The 14,855-nt window shown below is 42.7% G+C and overlaps 1 protein-coding gene across 1 annotated transcript in view; it reads right to left on the reverse strand.

Moving 5' to 3' along the window:
* Positions 1 to 8,963, reverse strand: part of p2ry8 (P2Y receptor family member 8) — a 102,016-nt gene extending 93,053 nt beyond the window's left edge. The window contains exon 1 of the mRNA XM_063052951.1: positions 8,852 to 8,963. The gene's annotated coding sequence lies outside the window, so the exon portion shown is untranslated. The remainder of the gene's footprint in view (positions 1 to 8,851) is intronic.
* Between the last annotated feature and the right edge of the window lie 5,892 nt (positions 8,964 to 14,855).

Consider the following 14,855-nt stretch of genomic DNA (forward strand, 5'->3'; position numbering starts at 1 on the left):
TGTTTAGTCAATGGATTTTTGCAATTGTCATTTCCAGGTTACCTGTCAACTCCATTGGCTCATTCATTCTTCTCCTGTATTCTACTAGGAGTCACCCTCTCCAAAGAATATATGTTAATGACAAGGACAATACTCTAGTTGAAAGTCTCACTGAGCATGTTTCATAACTGTCTGAGGCAAAGAATTCCAAAAATATCTCAAATCACCAACAAGGAAGCAACATCTATCGTCAAGGACCCCCTTCACCATCTAGACCGTGGTCTCTTTCACTACCATCGGGCAGGAGGTACACGAGTTTTAGATCTGACACCGCCAGGATCAGGACCAGTTGCTACCCTGCAACCATCAGGTTCCTGAATCGTCATGATAACTTCATTCACCGCTGGTCTGAACTGATACTAGAAGCTCTGAACTCACTTTCAAGAACCCTACAACTCATATTCTCTGCATTATTTTTTGATTTGCACAGTTTGTCTTCTTTTGCATATTGGCTGCTAGTCCGTCTTTGTTCATGGACAGTTTTTCATAAATCATTTAGTATTTCTTTATTTTTCTGTAAATGCCAGCAAGAAACTGAATCTCAAAGTAATATATGGTGACAGATGAGGGGTGATTGATAAGTTCATGGCCTAAGGTAGAAGGAGTTAATGTTAGAAAACCTAGCACATTTATTTTTCACATAGTCCCCTCCTACATTTACACAGTCCAGCAGTCGTGGAGCATACAGATCCCTTCTTTGTAGAAGTGGTCCACAGCAGGGGTGATTGATAAGTTTGTGGCCTAGGGTAGAAGGAGATGAGTTAGTAACTTTAAACTTTCTGCATGATCACTCAAAAAGTTGAACTGCACGTGCATGTAACGAGAGCATCTTGGACCACCAGGTGGTCCACAGCAGGGGTGATTGATAAGTTTGTGGCCAAAGGTAGAAGGAGATGAGTTATACAGCTCTCATTACATGCACATGCAGTTCAACTCTTTGAGTGAAAATGCAGAAAGTTTGAAGTTAATAACTCATCTTCTATCTTAGGCCATGAACTTATCAATCACCCCTCACACACTCAGTAACTACTTTATTAGGTACACCTGCATAACGTTAATGCTCGTTTATGAAAATATCTCATCAGCCAATCATGTGGCAGCAACTCGCTGCATAAAGGTGTACAGACTTGGTCAGGTGGTTCAGACCAAAACATCAGAATGGGAGAGGAAATGTGATCTAAATGACTTTGACTGTGGAATGATTGTTGGAGACAGATGGGGTGGTTTGAGTATCACTTGAGCTCAAGTGATGGCCATTGAGTGGAAAGGATTTATGCTTTTTAGCTGGCCACTGGGGCACTTCCTTTCAATATTTTGAACATCCTTTACTGTTTTAAGAAAATGTCTAGTTTACCAATCTTCTTTGCAACATGCAAACTTCTAAGTCTAACATTATCCTTGAGCACGAGGAATTCTGCAGATGCTGGAAATTCAAGCAACACACATCAAAGTCGCTGGTGAATGCAGCAGGCCAGGCAGCATCTCTAGGAAGAGGTACAGTTGACGTTTCAGGATTATCCTTGAGCGTTTGACTCTTTAGTTAGCCATGGGTAGAATGCTTCCTATGTTCCTATTTGCAACTCTGGCTGAAATTGCTTAGCTCAAAAAGACAGACTATTTAATCTTGAGCATCTGTGGTTTATGGGGTTCAGTTGATTGCCTTCAAACATGTGATGAGTGATAGTCATGTGATGAAACTTTTAAATTTAAGTATGAAGAATGTTGCTTAGATATTAATCTTCAGCTTTACCTCTGGAATTGGCTGAAAGCATGTGAGGAAGATTAATTACAGAAAATGATGTGCTGAGGTACTCCAACTAAAGGGAATTGATGCAAAATGTGGGTGTCTGTGGCCTGCCTTGGAGGGCAAAGTTGATATCTGATGTTATCCCACTGTGATGAGTTGTTCTGGTGCATGTGGACCTGTTACGGAGTGACTGACTAATCACTAGCAGCAGTTGAATGATGCACCACCCGGGAGGCCATTCAACCTACCGGGTACTTATTCTGACGTTTTTCTCATCCTATGACCCTTCCCAGCCTTTTCCTTTGCCAAGCCCCTTTTAAATAATTCCCCAGTTTCCATTTGTAAATTTCTACTGAAGCAGTTTCCAACATCCCTTCTGACAAGGCAACTCAATGAGGCATTAATGATATTTTGTACTTACCCTCACTGCAGAAGATGCAGTAAATATAACAGAAACTGAGACTGACCTGAGATGGACTGAGACTGGGATGATAGGCCCACTCCGGCTGCTCCTGGCTTCAGGTTTATGGACTCAATTTTATTCTGAATGCTGATGCTTGTTTCATTATTTGCATGATTTGTTCTCTCTCTCTCTCTCTCTCTATATTGGGCGTTGGTCATTTTTTTTATTGGGTTCTTTTGGGTTTCTTGTTTTGTGGCTGGCTGTAAGCAGACAAATCTCAAGATTATATAACTTGTACATACTTTGATAATGTACTTTGAACTCGTACTTTGAGAAATGCAAGAGAGACACAGGCAGAATGCTGAGGGAGCTCAGCAGCTCAGGCAGCAACTATGAAGAGGAATAAACAGAGGATATTTCGGGCCACAACACATCGTCAGGACTCTTCAGCAGTCCTAATGAAGGGTCTCGGCCTGAAACATTGAACGTTTGTTCTTCATAGATGCTGCTTGACCTGTTGGGTTCCTCCACATTTTGTGTTACTCTGGATTTCCAGCATCTGAAAAATCTCTTGTGTTTAAGAAATGCAAGGAAACTGAGGCTGTAATGAGAAGTTTTGGAAGGTGATAGTGATCTGGATCTCGCAGTCTGATAAGGTGCTCGGGGCAGAAGCTCTTAGAACATTCAAAAAGCACAATTTGAAGAATTCTAATTCTCTAGGCTACAGTCCAAGAGCTGGAAAATGAACTTAACCTGAATAGTTGCATACGGTGTTGTAAACTGATGAAACACTGACTGTGTCAATCTCAAAAATCCATGTTACTCAAAATTAAAATGTCCTCAAATGGGATAAATATCATGGATCCTTTTCTGGCATTTCAATTTCGAAGGAAATGGTTCCAATCATTGTTCCTTTGGCTCTGGAAAAGACCCCATCAAATCTTTTCCTCAAATTACCTCTGATTTTCTTAGATTAAATCTCAGTCCGTCAATTGGAAACCTCTGGTATTAAAACAGTTCTCATTCCCTCTGCCAAACCCAGATTTTAAACACCAAACAAAATGGTGGAGGAACTCGGTGGGTCAGGCAGCATACGTGAAGGAAAATGGAGAGTTGATGTTTTGGGTGAATAACCTTCTTCTGGACTAATGTACCTCCCTTCTATCATTCAGGCCAGATGAACGGTCTTGCCCATAAACGTAGACACTCCATTTTCCTTTACAGATGTCGCCTGACCTGTTGAGTTCTTCCAGCATTTTGTTTGTATCAGAACCAGAACCAGGTTTATTATCACTGTCTCGGATGAAGTGAAATTTTGCTTTGCATTAGCAATATAGTACTGACACCTAAAATTACTACAAATTACAAGTCAAATTAAATAAATAAATAAATAAATCAAGTCATGTTCAGGGGATCATGGCCATTCAGAAATTAGATGGTGGACAGGAAAAAGCTGTTTCTGAATCACTGACTGTGGGTCTTCAGGTTCTTCTGGGTCTTCAGGCTCTTCTATCTCCTCCCCAATGGTAGCAATGAGAAGATGACGTGTCCCAGATGGTGAGAGTTCTTAATGATACCTGATGACGTCTAGAGGCACTGGTTCTTGAAAATGTTTTCAACAGTAGGAAAGGTTTTGCCTATGATGGAGCTATAAACCTCTGCTGCCTCTTGCAGTCCTGTGCATTGAGGTCCCCATACCAGGTGGTGATGCAACCAGTCAGAATGCTCTCTGTCATACATCAAGATAAATTTGGAAGAGTCTTTAGTGACATGCCAAATCTCCTCAGGCTCCTAATGAGATAGAGACATTGCCTTGCCTTCTTCCTAATTGCATCAATATGTTAGGCCCAGCAGAGAACCTTTGGGATGTTGACACCTAGGAACTTGAAGCTTCTCACCCTTTCCACTGCTAACCCCCCAGTGAGGATGGATGTTTTCCTGACATTCTTTTTCCAAAGTCCACACTCAATTCCTCAGTTTTGCTGATGCTAAGTACAAGGTTGTTGTTGTGATACTACTTAAGCTATCTCATCATTGCCATCTGAGATTTTTCCAAGAACAGTAGTATCAAATTTATCGTTTTTTCCAGCTATGCCTAGCCACACAATCATGAGTGTAAAGAGAGTAGAGCAGTCCCTCATCTCTCTCTTTTCCTCACCTGCCAATCATCGCCCTTTGGTTCCCCTCCTCCTCCTCTTTCAATAGTCCACTGTCCTCTCCTATTAGAAACCTTTTTCTGCTGTCATTTTTTGCTCTAGCTTTCTCTGCTCTAAGGAGAGTGGCTTCATCATCTCTAGTCTCTCCATTTTGCAAAAGTTGCTCATCCCAATAACTTTTCTTGACCCTTTTCAATGTATCTCTTCCACCTATCACCTCCTAGCCTCTTACTTCATTCTCCCCTCACCTTGCCTCACCTATCACTAGCCAGATTGTACCCACCACTACCTCCTTATTCTGGCTTCTGCCCCCTTCCTTTCCAGTCCTGATGCATGACCCCTCGCCTGAAACGTCAACTATTTATTCCCCTCCATAGATGCAGCCTGATTTGATGAGTTCCTCCAGCATTTTGTGTATGTATTGAGTAGAGCAGTGGGCTAAGCACACGTCCTTGAGAAGTCCCTGTATTGATTGTCAGCAAAGAGGAGGTGTTATTACCAATCCACACTGACTGGTCTCATGAGGACCCAGTTGCAGAGGGAGGTGCAGAGGGCTTGATTTAGCAGCTTGCTGATGGTATTGATTGGTGAGCAACCATTGATAAAAGCAGCCTGACGCGTGTTATGGCATAATCTAGGTGCTACATAGAAGAATGGAGAGCCAATGAGATTGCACCCGCTGTAGACCTGCTAAGGTGGTAGGAAAACAGGCGTGTTAATTCTAGCAATAGGCAACCTCTCAAAATAATTCATAATTATAGATGTAAGTGCTGCCAGGTGATAGTGTTTGAGCTACCCCATCCTGCTCTTCTTGGGCACTGGTACAATTGCTTCCCTTTGGAAACAAGTGGGAACCTTAGACCAGAGCACTGGGAATTAAAGATTCCAGCATTTGCAGTATTGTGAGTCTTCATAATTTTGAGAACATCTGTCATTTTCGATCCCACCTTTCTCTCAGCTAAAAAAGTGACTTCATCCTCCCTAGCATCTCCATTTTGCCAAAGTCCCTCAACCCAACAACTATTTTCTCGACTCTCCTCAAGATTCTCCTCAAAATTCATAAAACTCAGTGCCTGAAACTGAACACGGCTTTCTATTTGATATATTCCCAGAGCTTAGAGTAACTTTTAAAGCTGTTGCACTCTGTAAATGTATCTGGAGGACCCGAATCCAAAGAAGAAATTGAATCGGCCTTGGAGCAAATGAGTCTGAGAGGTGACATGATAGAGGCAGGGTAGATAGCCAGAGTCCATTTCTTAAGCTTATAATGCAAGTGAGAAAGTTTAAAACAGATCTGAGCTGTAAATTATTTACACAAAGTGCATTTGGCATCCAAATGAGTTGCAAGAAGAGGAGGTAAAGTTTGGAGTAGGAACAACATTTAATAAGCATCTGGACAGGTACTTGAATAAACAGATCGGAGAGCAGGGGTTCCCAACCTGAAATCCACAGACCCCTTGCATAATGGTATTGGTCCATGGCATAAAAAAAGTTGGGATACCCTGGCATAGAAGGATATGAAATTTATGCTGTTAAGTGAGATTAGTATAGATAGGCATGATGGTCAGCATTGACCCGGTGGGCCAAAGGGCCTGTTTCTATGTTGTACAGCTCTATGATTCTAAGCTATGGGCGAGGCATGCTTTAATAACATAAAGCAGAAAATACTCCAAATGTCAGAAACATCTGATGAGGAAAAAAAAGTGGATTTAAAGTTTCAAACAAACAATGTTTCACCTAAACTACATTCAGTGGCCACTTTATTAAAAACCTCCTGTACCTAATGAAGTGGCTACTGAGTGCACGTTCATGGTCTTCTGCTGCTGTAGCCCATCCACTTCAAATTTCGATGTGGAGTGCATTCAGGGATACTCTTCAGCATATCACTGGTGTAATGAGTAGTTACCTGTCTTACTGTCGCCTTCCTGTCAGCTTGAACCAATCTGCCCTTTATTTTCTAATCTCTCTCATTAACAAGGTATTTTGCGCACAGAACTGCTGCTCTCTTTCAAAAATCATTGGATTCTGGCATGGAACCAGAAGACCGGAAAATTGCAAATGTCACTCCACTCTTTAAGAAAGGAGGAAGACAACAGAAAGGAAATTATAGACCAGTTAGCCTGACCTCAGTGGTTGGGAAGATGTTAGAGTCAATTGTTAAAGATGAGGTGATGGTGCACTTGGTGACACAGGACAAGATAGGACAAAGTCAGCATGGTTTCCTTTAGGGAACATCCTGCCTGACGAACCTGTTGGAATTCTTTGAGCAAATTACAAGTAGGATAGATAAAGAGGATGCAGTGGATGTTGCATATTTGGACTTTCAGAAGGCCTTTGACAAGGTGCCACACATGACAAAGCTGCTTACCAAGTGAAGAGCCCATGGTTAGAGCATTGGCTGATTGGTAGGAGGCAGCGAGTGGGAATAAAAGGATCCTTGTCTGGTTGGCTGCCAGTGACTAGCGATGTTCCGCAGGGGTCGGTGTTGGGACCATTTCTTTTTATGCTGTATATAAATGACTTAGATGGCTTTGTTGCCAAGTTTGCAGATGATATAAATATTGGTGGAGGGAGAGATAGTGTTGAGGAAACAGGTAGGATAGAGAAGGACTTAGACATATCAGGAGAATGGGCAAGAAAGTAGCAAATGAAATACAATGATGGAAAATGCATAGTCATGCACTTTGGTAGTAGAAATAAATGTTTCTCCCTATTTTCTAAACAGAGCGAAAATCCAAAAATCTGAGGTGCAAAGGGCATTGGGAGTCCTTGTGCAGAACACCCTTAAGGTCGAGTCGGTGGTGAGGAAGGCAAATGCCATGTTAGCATTCATTTCAAGAGGTCTAGAATACAAGAGCAGGGATGTGATGCTGAGGCTGTATGAGGCACTGGTGAGGCCTCACTTTCAGTATTGTGAACAGTTTTGGGCCCCTCATCTTCAAAGTGATGTGCTGGCATTGGAGAGGGTCCAGAGGAGTTTCACAAGGATGATTCCAGGAACGAAAGGGTTATCATACGAGGAACGTTTGATGGCTCTGGGTCTGTACTTCCTGGAATTCAGAAGGATGAGGGGGGATCTCATTGAAACCTTTCAAATGTTGAAAGGCCTAGACAGAGTAGATGTGGAAAGGATGTTTCCCATGGTGGAAGAGTCTCGGACAAGAGGGCACAGCCTCAGGTTAGATGGGCGCCCTTTCAAAACAGAGATGCGGAGAAATTTCTTTAGCCAGAGGGTGGTGAATTTATGGAATTTGTTGCCACATGCAGCTGTGGAGGCCAGGTTATTAGGTGTATTTAAGGCAGAGATTGATAGGTTCTTGATTGGACATGGCATCAAAGGTTATGAGGAGAAGGATGGGTACTGGGGTTGAGGAGGAGATTTAAAAAAAGGATCAGCCATGATTGAATGGTGGAGCAGACTCGATGGGCCAGAAGGCCTAATTCTACTCCTATGTCTTATGGTCTTAACGGTCTTAGGGATGTTATTCGCTTTTTGCACCGTTCTCTGTAAACATTGGAACAGAGGTTCCCAACCTGGGGTGCACAGCATAAAAAAAAGCTGGTAGCCCTGCTTTAGATATTGTTGTGCATTACAATTCCAGATAATCAGCTTCAAATGTTTGTCCACCCAGGGTCCTTTGTTCCTGCTACCTCTTCAATATGCTGCTAGTTTGTTCATATTGATTTTTACATTCCTGCCTCAATCACCTGCTCATAGATATAAAGTCATAGAGCACGACAGCACAGAAGCAGACCCTTTGGTCTATCTAGTCTGTGCTGAACTATTATTCTGTCTATTACTATCAACGTATACTTGAACTCCATACCCCTGCCATCCATGTACTTACCAACACTTTTCTTAAATGTTGAAATCGGGCACACATCCACCACTACTGCTGGCAGTGCATTCCACACTCTCACTGCCCCCTGAGTGAAGAAGCTCCTCATGTTCTCCTTACACGTTTCACCTTTCACCCTTATCCCATGACCTCTAGTCTCACCTCACCTCAGAGGAAAGAGCTGGCTTGCATTTACCCCAACTATATCCCATATAATTTTGCATATCTTTATCAAATCTCCCCTCATTCTCCTATGCTCCAGGGAATACAATCCTAACCTATTCAATTTTTCCCTATAACTCAGGTCTTCAAGTCCTGGCAACAACCTGATAAATTTTCTCTGCACTCTTTGAATGAAATGCTTCTTGTAGCTAGTTGACCAGATCTGCACACAATACTCTAAATTAAGCCTCACTGACGCCTTAGATAAGTTCAACTTCGTATCCCAATCCTTGTACTCAATACTTTGATTTATGAAGGCCAATAAGTTGAAAGCTTACTGATTTTCAGCATTATAACTGCAGTTCAAGAAAGCACTTTGGTATACACCAATGTTGTGATGAGTTTCTCTCTGAAACTTGTTGTGGAAAGGCCAGCTTTGTCCTGGTAATGGACATCGTGCAGAAACCATCAAATCACCAAAGGTTCTGTGGCAAAGATTACTTACCGCAGATTACTGTGGGTTTTGTGGTCTGTCTTCATCAGTTGCTGTCGGTCACTGCGAACACACAGAACAAGTATGTATTCTTGCTGCTTTGAATAGTGATCACACTGCCAAGTTGGCAATTTTCTTCAGACCAGAGGCAGTTCCCAGTTCTCATTTTCAATTACAACTGTGAAGTGTCAAACTACTCAGTTTAATTCTTCCTCTTTTTAGAAATAGTGCAAGAAATAGCAGAAAGGACGAATTTTGAAATTGAGCTGTGGTTAGGTAGCTGTTTCTAGTTGTCTGGGCTGACTAAATGGTGTCCCTTCATTTCAAGGTTCAAATTTCAAACTAAACTTATTATCAAAGTATATGTGTGTATGTGTATGTGTATGTATATATATCTCCCCATATACAACCCTGTGATTCATTTTCCTGTGGGCATTCACAGAAAAGAAACACTATTGAATCAATGGAAGACCACACACAAGATGGACAAACAACCAATGTGTAAAAGACAGCAAAATGGGCAAATATAAAAATAAAGTATAAATAATAAGTAAGCGATAATTATCAAGAACATAAGATGAAGAATTGTTGAAAGTGAGTCCATACCTGGTGTTTTGTTGTTGTTACTCAGTTGTTAAGTCAAGTCTGACTCTTCGTGACCTCATGGACCATAAGGTTTTCATAGTCATAGTCATAGTCATACTTTATTGATCCCAGGGGAAATTGGTTTTCGTTACAGTTGCACCATAAATAATAAATAGTAATAGAACCATAAATAGTTAAATAGTAATATGTAAATTATGCCAGTAAATTATGAAATAAGTCCAGGACCAGCCTATTGGCTCAGGGTGTCTGACCCTCCAAGGGAGGAGTTGTAAAGTTTGATGGCCACAGGCAGGAATGACTTCCTATGACGCTCTGTGTTGCATCTCGGTGGAATGAGTCTCTGGTTGAATGTACTCCTGTACCCACCCAGTACATTATGTAGTGGATGGGAGACATTGACCAAGATGGCATGCAACTTAGACAGCATCCTCTTTTCAGACACCACCGTGAGAGAGTCCAGTTCCATCCCCACAACATCACTGGCCTTACGAATGAGTTTGTTGATTCTGTTGGTGTCTGCTACCATCAGCCTGCTGCCCCAGCACACAACAGCAAACATGATCACACTGGCCACCACAGACTCGTAGAACATCCTCAGCGTCGTCTGGCAGATGTTAAAAGACCTCAGTCTCCTTAGGAAATAGAGATGGCTCTGACCCTTCTTGCAGACAGCCTCAGTGTTCTTTGACCAGTCCAGTTTATTGTCAATTCGTATCCCCAGGTATTTGTAATCCTCCACCATGTCCATACTGACCCCCTGGATGGAAAAAGGGGTCACCGGTACCTTAGCCATAGATACGGAAGTAGATTACCAGGCCTTTCTTCCGTGCAGATACTTCTGCTGCCCAGGTTGGGACCCGGCTGGGTTTGAACTCAGGACCATCTGCCTTGCTGATGCCACTACACCACCAGCCGGCCCATAGATGGTGTACCCTTATTATATCTGTAGACAGAGGAGTATGTCGATAAAAATCAAAGTCAGATCTGTTGTCATACAGACAAATACATGTATGCACAGGTGCAATGAAAAACTTGCAGCCATATCACAGACACATAGCATTAGAGATGCAGCATTCACAAGAAAAATCATAAATTAAATATAAATTATACAAGAATGAACACTATAGAACAAAAATAAGAAAAACAAGGTCCATTGTAATGCAGTGTTCAAACTATTTTGGAAGTTACTTTGTACATTTTCTGTGTCCAGTGCAACACCAAATATCTACAGGATAGGTGGATACCCGAAATGGTTTGATTGTTGACTTTTTCATAATATGCCCTTAGTAGCCACATTATTAGGTACATCCATTAAACCTATTAAAGTGGCCACTTTAGTATGACCATGGTCTTCCGCTGCTGTAGCTAATCCACTTCAAGGTTCAACATGTTCTGCATTCAAAGATGTTCTTCTGCACACCACTCTTGTAACGCAGTTATCTGAGATACTGTTGCCTTCCTGTCAGCTTGAACCAGTCTGGCTATTCTCTTCTGACCTCTCCCATTAACAAGGCGTTTTCACCTGCAAACTGCCGCTCTCTGATGCTTTTTTTGTGCGTCTCGCACCATTCTCTGTACATTTCTAGAGACTGTTGTGCGTAAAAATCCCAGGAGATCAGCAGTTGCTGAGATAATCAAACCACCCTGTCTGGCACCAACAATCATTCCACAGTCAAGGTTGCTTAGATCACATTTCTTCCCCATTCTGATTTTGGTGTGAGCAACAGCTGAATCTCTTGACCCAGGCTTTAATACGTTGAGTTTCTGCCACATGATTAGCTGATTAGACATTTACATTCTCTCTCTGGCTATCCATCCCACGGGATGATGATGGTTCCTTTCAGTCACTTAGTGGGGTTTGATATGTGCGTCCTGGGGTGGCTGTGCAGGCCGATCTTTGACAGGCACTGCTTGCCATATACTTTGCAGGTGAGGCCTGGAGGGGCAGCAGGGACAGAAGCTCTATTGTGGCACTTCCTGTGCCTTTCCTCTGTTGCCTCGTTGAGCTTGTTCTCAGCAGCGTCCACACCGTTTCTGATGGCGTCCCTCCACTGTGAGCGATCTTGAGCCAGATCCTCCCATGTTGATGGGGCAATGTCAGCTTTCTTGAGGCTCTCCTGTGTAGAACATCCTTGTACCTCGTACATTAACAAGCAAGTGTACAGGTGCACCTAATAAAGTGGCCACCAAGTGTATTTTTAGGCATCTAGTCATACAGACAATGCCTAACCAGTAAGTATAGCAGATGTCCTTCGATACAGGATGTAAGTGAATCAGATGTTTACTTCAAATGGCAAATTAGCAATCTCACTGTATTATTTACCTTTTGTAACAAAGGCTTTATTCGTCAAGGCATTGATGTCAGGAGTTGGGAAGTTATGCCTTCTCTATAAAACTTTGTATAATTCTAGGCTATTGCAATCAATTCTGGTTACTCCATTATAGAAAGGATTAGATTAGATTAGATTATGAGGACACGCAGTCCTCTTTTATTGTCATTTAGTCATGCATGCATTAAGAAAGGATACAATATTCCTCCGGTGTGATATCACAGAAACACAGGACAGACCAAGACCGAAAAACTAACAAAAACCACATAATTATAACATATAGTTACAACAGTGCAACAATACCATAACTTGATGAAGAACAGGCCATGGGCACAGTAAAAAAGTTCAAAGTCTCTCAAAAGTCCTACATCTCACGCAGACAGGAGAAGGAAGAAAAACTCTCCCTGCCATGCCCGACCACAGTCTGACTCTGAGTCGTCCGAAAATTTCGAGCCTCCGACCAGCCCTCTGACACCGAGTACCGAGCACCATCTCTGTCTGAACGCTATGACCCCAGCCTCGGTTGCCAGCAGCAGGCAAAGCCTGGGATTTTGGGCCTTCCCTCCGGAGATTCTCGATCGCACAGTATCAGCGGCAGCGAACCGGGCATTTCAGAAGTTTCTCCAGATGTTCCTCTGTGCTTCTCACATCTGTCTCCATCAAATCAGAATTGTGCACAGCATCTTACTCACAAATACGATATCATTTCACCGGAGAGCTGCGCGCGCTGCGTCGTGCCACCGTCTTCTCCTCCCAATGGAGAGGCTATTGAGAGGGTGCAGGAGAGGTTCACCAGAACGCTTTGGATTAGAGGGCAGGTTCAATAAACTATGATTATTTTCTCTGGAGTGACATAAGCTGACAAGAAAACTGATAGAAGTTTATTAAAAGTATGGAGAGGCATTGATAAGGTATCTCTTTTCCCCGAGTTCAAGCTGTCTAATAATACAATGCATGCATCTAAGGTGAGTGGGGTAAAGTTCAATGGAATGTGCAGGTCTAATTGATTTGACACCAGGAGTGGTGGGAGCTTGGAATGCACTGCTTGTAGTGGGTGGAAGAGGCAGATACATTAGCAGCATTAAGAGGCTCATAGATAGGTGGATGAATGTGCAGAGAATAGGGGTATATAGACAATGAGAAAGCAGAAGGGATTAGTTTAATTAAGCATCATTAGATTAATTAGTTCACATTGTGAATTGAAGGATGGTTCTTGTGTTGTACTGTTCTATGTTCTATATCCTACGTTTGATTCAACATTTATTTAAATTCCACAACTGCGACCGTGGGAATTGAACTCAAGCTTCTGAGTTGGCAAACGTTTAGTAACCATGGGCTGGTGCATCGTTCTGCAGCTGCTTATCTTAAGGTCAGCTACGCAGGAGTATGTGGCAGCGAGGATCCCACTTCCTTAACCAAACTTGTCTATTTCTTCTTTGTGAGCACATGCCTTCCTTGTATTTAACATTCAGGACAAAACAGGAAGGCTTGCTGCTACGAAGTCAAAAGTCCCACGAGATGCCAGTGACTAATATCAGTATAACAATATCAAAAAGAGAAGAATAACATTCAGGACTGTGCTAACATGCAGGCTATGACATTTCCACTACTTCAGCACCAGGAAACAATCAACTCCAGCACAACCATCGGCCAGTGTCTCCTGTCATCAATGTTGAAATACAGTCGTTGTCTAGATGTTTGGCTAAGCGAGCTTTTAAAAGAACCTCCCTTCCCTGACATAGCCATTTATTTTTCTTTCAATCATAGAAACATAGAAACATAGAAAATAGGTGCAGGAGTAGGCCATTCGGCCCTTCAAGGCTGCACCGCCATTTATTATGATCATGGCTGATCATCCAACTCAGAACCCCACCACAGCCTTCCCTCCATACCCCCTGACCCCTGTAGCCACAAGGGCCATATCTAACTCCCTCTTAAACATAGCCAATGAACTGGCCTCAACAGTTTGCTGTGGCAGAGAATTCCACAGATTCACCACTCTCTGTGTGAAGAAGTTTTTCCTAATCTCAGTCCTAAAAGGCTTCCCCTCTATCCTCAAACAGTGACCACTCGTTCTGAACTTCCCCAACATCGGGAACAATCTTCCTGCATCTAGCCTGTCCAATCCCTTTAGGATCTTATACGTTTCAATCAGATCCCCCCTCAATCTTCTAAATTCCAACGAGTACAAGCCCAGTTCATCCAGTCTTTCTTCATATGAAAGTCCTGCCATCCCAGGAATCAATCTAGTGAACCTTCTTTGTACTCCCTCTATGGCAAAGATGTCTTTCCTCAGATTAGGGGACCAAAACTGCACACAATACTCCAGGTGTGGTCTCACCAAGGCCTTGTACAACTGCAGTAGTACCTCCCTGCTCCTGTACTCGAATCCTCTCGCTATAAATGCCAGCATACCATTCGCCTTTTTCACCGCCTGCTGTACCTGCATGCCCACTTTCAATGACTGGTGTATAATGACACCCAGGTCTCGTTGCACCTCCCCTTTTCCTAATCGGCCACCATTCAGATAATAATCTGTTTTCCTATTTTTGCCACCAAAGTGGATAACTTCACATTTATCCACATTAAATTGCATCTGCCATGAGTTTGCCCACTCACCCAACCTATCCAAGTCACCCTGCATCCTCTTAGCATCCTCCTCACTGCTAACACTGCCACCCAGCTTCGTGTCATCCGCAAACTTGGAGATGCTGCATTTAATTCCCTCATCCAAGTCATTAATATATATTGTAAACAACTGGGGTCCCAGCACTGAGCCTTGTGGTACCCCACTAGTTACCGCCTGCCATTCTGAAAAGGTCCCGTTTATTCCCACTCTTTGCTTCCTGTCTGCTAACCAATTCTCCACCCACACCAATACCTTACCCCCAATACCGTGTGCTTTAAGTTTGCCCACTAATCTCCTGTGTGGGACCTTGTCAAAAGCCTTTTGAAAATCCAAATATACCACATCCACTGGTTCTCCCCTATCCACTCTACTAGTTACATCCTCAAAAAATTCTATGAGATTCGTCAGACATGATTTTCCTTTCACAAATCCATGCTGACTTTGTCCGATC

The sequence above is a fragment of the Mobula hypostoma genome, chromosome 7 (genome assembly GCF_963921235.1).
Source record: "Mobula hypostoma chromosome 7, sMobHyp1.1, whole genome shotgun sequence".
NCBI lineage: Eukaryota > Metazoa > Chordata > Chondrichthyes > Myliobatiformes > Myliobatidae > Mobula > Mobula hypostoma.